The following is an 8,215-nucleotide window of genomic DNA, read 5'->3' on the forward strand; positions in this document are numbered from 1 at the left end:
GACCACACTGTGCAGCTCGGGCAGTTATTGTGGACTTGGTTGCCAAAGTTTTACCAGAGCTGTCAGGCTTGCAATAGCGCCAACTCATATGGCAGAGGTCACCCAAAGCAGGAAACAAAGGGAGTCTGTCTGCCACTAATATCCCAGAATGTCCTGGAATGGACAGAAAGAAGCTCTTTCAAATAGAGTCCTAATCAGAGTCATGTTCCTTATTTAATTTAGGAGGACACTTACATGGAAGAACTTGTCTTTTCTTCACATAGGACTGTGATAATGAACATTTGGTTCTACTATGCCCATCTACCATACAACTGTATTTATTCCAGATGGTACATATTCTACACATGCACATACATTTCTATTTTATACATTTCAGTCTTTGCTTTGTTTCGTTTTAATGTTTAGAGCTTCGTGTAAGAGCGCAATCTTGAGTGTCTGGTGAGTGACTACAGCTCAATACTTTAAAATAGCATCCAGAATTAAAGGCATAGTTTACACAAAAATGGAAACTCTTCCATAGAAAACACTGAAGGACAATTTCTGAAGAATGCACTTATCACTCTTTTCCATGCAATTGCAATAAATAGAAATGCTGAAACTCTGAGTATGATCCAAAAAAGTATGAATATGCAGTGTAACTTAATTTTATCTGTGATCAGTTGCAGCGAATGATGGTTGTTATAGGTTTCTATATTTCTATATTTCTTGGTTATGCTAAAAATAGCCTTTGATGGTGCATCCAGCTGAAATAATGCAGGTAGTGAAGAGGAAACTTGCTCTCAACAAAGCGCTCTTCATCTTGCCTAGGTGCAAGTGATTCCAATTATACCTGCGACTGCTGTTTACTGGCTGAGGTCAAAAGGTCATTTGTGAGCGTGTCTGATCCTCAAAGTAGTGAACTGGCCTCGCTTGATGGGGAAACGTCATATATTGAGAGTTTTTTTCTCACACAGAAAATGATTAGTTTGAAAGAGAGAAAAGAGATGATGGATGGATAGAATGAAAGAAAGAAAATGGGTGAAATATAGAAAGAAAGAAATAACATCTTAAGACATTTTTTATAATTGATGCTATGCCACCACTGCATTCTGTAGTCCTATTAAAAAAGACATCTTTGTATATTAGACCCCTTAATCTAGTAAAAGTAAAGTTTCTGAGAACGAGATTCAGTTGACCTTTCACCCCTGCTTCCCCAAAGATCTCCAAAACCCACTTCCTCCTTGAAGTATGTTGAAACATAACCAACATTCCCAAACAGCACTAGAACAATGTGAACCAATTAATCGGATTAATATGTGACCTCAGAGCACAAGAGGCAAGTAAAATCAATTAGTTTTAGTATGCGGAGAGTTCCGCCAGTGAGGCGGGAGAGGTGGGATAGCCAGAGAGAAGAGAGGAAGCCGTGGTGAGGGTCTGCTGTGCCTGAAGGCTACAGGCCTTCCTGTCAACAACAGAATATGAGGAGGACCCAGGGCATGACAGAGCTGGCAGAACTGCCTCAAGCTTATCCTGTCCGCTAAACTGCAAAAATATTACCATTTCTGTGTAGAGCTATTGTTTGCTGATATGATATGTATGTAATGTTTTGATGATATTTATGACATATTATGTCTCACAGAGTGACTTTTGGCTATGTTGTAATTTTTTGCTAAGAATTATGTCTACAATGTTCAGTGTGACTTTGTATGACCATATGCCATTATATTTTGTAATTGTGACTTTGTTTTTCGCATTTCAACTTTATACCTCACAATTTATTATATATCTTGGAATGTTTCTTGCAATGATTCGTATAACTGCCATTTCATCTCATATGGCAGTGTCTTCTTTTACTTGTGTATTGTAACAAAATTTGTATTTTTATGTCACAATTGCCTTCTGTTTCAGAAACAGGCTTCCATCTCATGACAGGAAAATTAAGAAAAGCACCATGTGGTGCCCTAGCATACCACTTTGCCCTCTTCCTTTCCTCACCAACTGTTGTAACAAGCCCCACTTCCTGCTTGGGAATCAGTAGCAGTGATTTGAAATAAAACTTTACTGCCAATCCGAAAAAGAAAGCCTTTGCCGTATGCACTCAGACACAACAGGCTTTACTTAACGTGCTGCCTATTACTGTAATGGGCTATACACATCTAGAAACACATGTTTTCACTGTACGACTTTATGATTTAGCAAAACAGTGACCAGTAGTGTGAAACTTTATATTGCCACAGTTGTTGCTTTTTATATATAATTAGGCCATTTCTGTTATTAATGGATTGGTCATTTTTTACTCAGCTTAGTGAGACGCCTTTTAAGATCTTCTCAAGCTTACGTGTGTATTCTCTTCCAATTAAAAGCTTTAGATTCCTTTAACGGCATAATAGAGACTCCTAAGAGTTTACCCATGAGGCAGTGTGAAATTAAAACGGCCCACGATCGTTAGCAAGATGAAAGTCTGGTAAAATGTTAATTTAATACTTTGCACGAGTTAACTGGACTTGCAAGTATGAAACCCGATTACAGAAGACACGCTCAGATGACAGATGCGGGCCGTCTGTATGTGCACAACAGCAGAAATAAAAGTGGGAGACATTAGCAGATTAGGCCTGTATAGAGGGTGCACGGGCTGTGCTGGAGTGTAGCCGCTCGTCCTGGCCATATGCCCATCAAGACTTGTGACTTGCGCTCAAAGGTAACGATTGTGGCTGGGAGACAAAGGCTCCACTCAGCATGCTTACTTTTATTTTCTCCCTTACATCCACGCACTCTGCCCTTTAATTGCTAATTCAATAACCGCTAATCACACAATTAAAATCACATGCACCCAGCAAGTAAATAAGGCCTCTCGACGGGCCAAAAAAACTGTTGTTTTCCTCTGAAACATTCTGTTGGTGGAATGTTAAGGGAACGGCTTCAAGTCATTGTTCTATCTATAGCACCAGTCAGTGCAAAAACATCCCAATCAGTGCAACTATTAAACTTAAAGACATAGTTACATTCTTTTTATATATCCTGAGGTACTGCGTCCTTGTAAAATAAAAGTGTTTACCTCTTTTTAAAAAAAATTACTTTTGAATTGTAGTTTATATATGTGCTTATATATTGAAATTGAAGTGCTAATTCACAAATTATTCACATATAGCTCATGAAACCGCAACATTGCACCCCAAAGTTCTTGCGAGAGGTTGCTGAGAGGAAAAGAGTGGAGGAAAAGGAAATGGAGCTTGGCATGTTGACTCAGGAGAAAATCCCCTAGGACTCCTCAGTGGACAGCTATTAAAGTTTAATTGCTTGCCTGTCTTGCCTGTTTGGGAAGTTATCACGTGTTCATGTGAAGTAAATAGCCGTGGCTATCCAGAGGTAATGAGCAAAAAGAGGCTGAGCCCAAGGTTAGCGACACCTGCCTGTAATGAGCATTCAGCCAAGTCCTTTACCATTACTCCAGCAATTACCAGGCAAAGTTCTGATGTATTTCAGGGAACATTGCAGATGACAACAGCTCTGAGAATTTCACCAGTCAGCCCCATTTCCCATTCCCTCACAAGAAAATCGAGAGTGTCTGAGCTTTGTAGCATTACATTTGCATAATTCACTTTGATGGCACGATATTAGCCCTCCATCTTTGCTCTCTTTTGTATCTGAAGATTACAAAGGGACTATTTCCAGCGCCACGCAGACTACCAGGAGGAGACTATCAAAGGAAGGGAGCCGGCTTTCAAGTTAGGACACTTCGATTGTGTTACAGATTGGTTCCAGGTGAGGCGGCTTTGGGAGGCTCAGCCAGAGGAAAATTGCCCTCCACGAAGTACCGGGTGAGAGGCAGAGGGGCTTCACGGTTGGGATGGCATTCCAGAATTCCAAAATTACTCACGTTTGGCGGGATTTGAAAGGATGAAGGCTGGGCCTCAAAAATCTTGTTGTGGTGATTGCCTACATATTAAAACCTAAGCATGCTGAGGGGAGTTTTAAAAGCATGCTAAATAGCCTTTGATTGTCCCTGTGATACTTCTAAACAGATATTTTCCAGATCTGCTCCTTATTTTCTATGCATGCTTTTTTAAATGTGGTTCCCGATAGTGACAATTGTCATTAGGATCCTACAATCTGCTGAAAAACAACTACATATTTGTTAAAACATTTTATTGCCTTTTTTAAAAACTGAAATGTAGGCTCCTGAATAGAGTAAACTGTTACTGAGAGAAAAGAGCTTCATAATAGAACTTGATAATGTTGATAATATTGCTCTCTGCCATTAAAAAGCAGAATCCCTTTACTAACAGGAGAGGTGTGAGTTATGGGTGCAATTTATGTGTGATATATTTTTCAACAGGGTTTTCAAATATTCAAGTAACCACAGAAGGAAGATAATAAGTCTTCAATGTCTGGATTTTCTCTTGACTGCAAAAGTAGGCAACAATTGTATAGCTTATATATATATATATATATATATATATATATATATATATATATATATATATACAAATAAAGAAATTTTAAAAGATGTTTAAGATTGCATCTTGAAAGTATGAAATATTGAAGATAAATGTATAATTTGCACACTAACATTTATCTAATGTAACATTTGAATTACATTACAGCTGTAATGTTTGCCTGGCAGCAGCTTGTTCTTGATCATAACTTTCAAACCCTAGTCTGGCTAGTGAAATATGATCGGCGGACATCACTTAACATTATTGCTTCCACTGTAATACACCAGAAGCGGTCATATTCTTTCAATAGACTGGTGCTGCTCTTGCCAGGTTTCAAAGCTAAATTCGCCAGTGAAGTTAAACGCATCATAAACCAATTCTCACTGCAACTGTGCAGATTTCAAACGTTTCGAGCGCTGGATGCGTACAGTAGAGATTGTCTCCTGTGGCCGCCGCCGCTGCTCACCGTTCATCATGTCAGGCTGATCTAAAGCAGGCCGCCGGCGGGAGACATGTTCAAACCAGGGCTCTGCCAAATGTAACTGAGTCTGCCAAGACCTTTCCTTTCATTCACCTGATCTTCTAGCTAGCTCACTCTGTCTAAAATGTAGTGTTATCAAATCAGAAGTTAATTTGTCTAAAAATCAAGTCTTAGAAGCAGGTTCTTTTTATAGCATTTGACATTTCAGGCTGCTCGTAGTGTTTTTTTTCTTTTTTTTTTCTCAACTGTCCTGGAAAATAATTATACACATTATCAAGTTAAAGCAGACAGCTGAGGTTAAATCAGTGCAAGTGTGCGCCAGGAAAGATCTGGTCTAAAACTGAAATCTTGTAATGGTTCACTGATTCTTCTGATTCCTAGTTTACACTAAGAGGAAAGATTGTTTCCACCTTCAGCAAGGGATGATGGATAGTGAAGTGGATCCAACAGGACTTTAGCACAAAGCTACGATCCCTCCGCCCTCTGTAGAGGCCACACAGAACAAATAAGCTGTTATTGCACTGTTGTTTGAAAGGCTTGAAGAGGGATTGGTGTTTTAATGAAAAGAAAATAGAGATGATGTTCCCATGATGGATATGGTATAGCGAATGGTGCCGGGCCGCACTGCAGTGTTCAGTTCACACCTCTAATTCTAGGAGCCCCCGACAACACTCGACTAAACCCTGTCTCCCCCTCAGCTGAAAACCTCACTGCCTGACTCACTTTCCCAACAACATGATCTGGCCCAGAGGCCCATGCCATCACTTCCTGTGGCTGATTTGTTTGGGAACATTAATCCATGCCCCTGCCCAGCAATGCTCTGTTTGTCTTGCAGAACAGCGAGCAAGCATGAGCTGTAAACCCAGGGGCCTCCAAAACTCTTGAGCATGACATACCCAGGCATCGAGGTTTTAACTCATGTAGTCTATCCTCAAAAGATTTTTTTGAGTGTTTCTTCTTTGGAAAGTTTTATATTAGTGTCAATTTTTATTAAAACAAAAAGATTTTAACCTTAAAACTGTCTTAGAAAAGTTTTACCTTTTTAATGGATAATTTATGTAAATATTTATATGCTTTTCAAACACCAAAAATACAAAACTGATTTAAACAATGAGTTAAGTAATCCTAAACTCTTTTAATATTTGTGTGAAAAAGATTTCTCAGTTTCTCAAACTGTCATTTCCATGAAATCAAGCCCTAGCAAGGCATAGAAGTAAGTCATTTAAATTAGTGTGAGTGTGAAAAATGGCGAAAGGATACTCCACCCAAAAAATGAACATTTTGTCATCATTTCCTCATCTTCATGTCATGTGCATATCACCTGTACGATTTTCTTTCTATCAAATGTTTTTGGTTTCCATTGAATTCCACCATTTCTTTTCTTTCATCCATACAAAAGAAGTCCATTGGAAATGAAAGCTGTTTGGTTATCAACATTTTTCAAAATCTCTTCTTTTGTCTTTCAAAGTCACACAGGTTTGACAAAACATGAGGGTGAGTAAATTATGACAAAATTTTCACCCGATTAATAAACAAACTACTGTGGGCATGTGAGATTTGTTGGACCTTTTTAAGGCCAGTGACACTTTTCAGCGTCCTCTATCATGTTTGTTCACAAAAGGCCTATCATAAGGTTCCGCAAGGGTGCGTGTTTGTGTATTTATGTGTCAGAGGTCACTTAACTTCAGTATGCCCTTAAGCTGATCCACATGTCAGGGGACTTGCTGCATTGAGAATCAAAACCAGAGTATGAGAGGAAGTTCTCTGTTTATGCTTTTCATAGACCTTCTTTTCACTTTCAAAGGAAAAAAGCTCTTCTGGCATGCGGGTCAGCCTGTGCATTCTCTACACTGCACAGATTGCCGCTGGCCTGGCTGAACAGTGCCATATTTAAAATCACAACTTTAACTCTCCTACACTCTTTGGGGTCTCAACTCAGGGGCCCTCAAAGATTTATCTTGGTGTCTGGAGAAATCTGTAGTCTGAGATGAAACCGTAGTGATTAGACCTTTACATGCAGATCATCCTTGATCCTCATAAGCCACCAGTATTTTGTAATTGGATTGAGTCCTCATTTGTGTATACTGATGATTATGTAAATGAAATCCATATGCATATAACCAATATTTTCAGAACAATTAGATATAGTCTATGCCTCGCACAACCTCCAGCAATAGCTGAGACAAAACAATGAAGGCATGCTTTCATTACGGACATATGGTGAGGATGTTTTTGCACAATTTTGATTAATGTAAGGAGACTGTGTGAGAGTATATAATTGTTCCTGGCCTTTTTTCCTTCTCCGAGATGATGCATATTTTATCTCCTTTTTCCAGCATGATCTGGAAGACTGCACTTATGTTTATTTGCTGTTTGTTAGTTTTGTGTTGCCATGACAACAGCATGAGGCATCCTTATGTCTGCTGGGATGCGTCACATTGTTTCACATTTTTCTAGTTCTTGTAGAACACATTAATTGATTAATAATTGTTTACTCATTTTTACTTTTGTACAGAAAGCATTTTATATACATATATATAAACTTTAGATAAATGTTAATAAAACAGAAAAATGTGCAGCGAATCTAAGTAGAAAGGAACTCCGGGAAAACAAAGCTGTGGATTTTTGCTGTGAAGCGATCTGAGGTTTTCTGAATTGCTCAGAAAATAGCTTGTTTATTTCCTTTACCTGTTGGAAACAGTGGGCCACAATGAATGCACAGTCACAAACGCAGAAGAGTAACAAGGCTCTAACCAAAGCCATAATGACTTAATAGAAGAGAAGAGCTCTGATGTTAAGCTGTTTGCTTTTCAAGCATGTGTCTCACAGTACACGTTTCAAACAGTCCTTATGTGACATCCACGCACAATGCTTTCACTGAAGATCACGCACAATGCTTTCTCTGAATATTTATCAGACCTTCATGTGTATATACCATTGAAGTAAACCTTGAAGCCTGCTGCACTGTGTGGTGTCATGTTCATTTCAACAATACCAATCTGAAGTAATCTTGACAAGGCGTCTCCCAAGATCACCCGTGTCGTGTCATACTCAGTGACCCCTGTGGCCTGTGGGGGTGTTCTGCATGTCTGGATCACTCGTGTCTCTTACCGTGCTGTAACGCAGAGCTCTGTTTGAATCATCACACTCAATCGGCCAGTTGACCTTAGATTGTCTACAGAGCCCTGGCATGTCAAGCCACATCCCCATTAGTAAGCCACAGTCTGCTGCCCTGCTTTGCCTGGGCTGGGTGGAGAAGGACATGAGGTTGTTTTCGTCATTTCTGCATTAAACCTGCTGGGAGGATGAAGGGTTTATG

The sequence above is a fragment of the Carassius gibelio genome, chromosome B7, assembly GCF_023724105.1.
Source record: "Carassius gibelio isolate Cgi1373 ecotype wild population from Czech Republic chromosome B7, carGib1.2-hapl.c, whole genome shotgun sequence".
In the NCBI taxonomy this organism is placed as follows: domain Eukaryota; kingdom Metazoa; phylum Chordata; class Actinopteri; order Cypriniformes; family Cyprinidae; genus Carassius; species Carassius gibelio.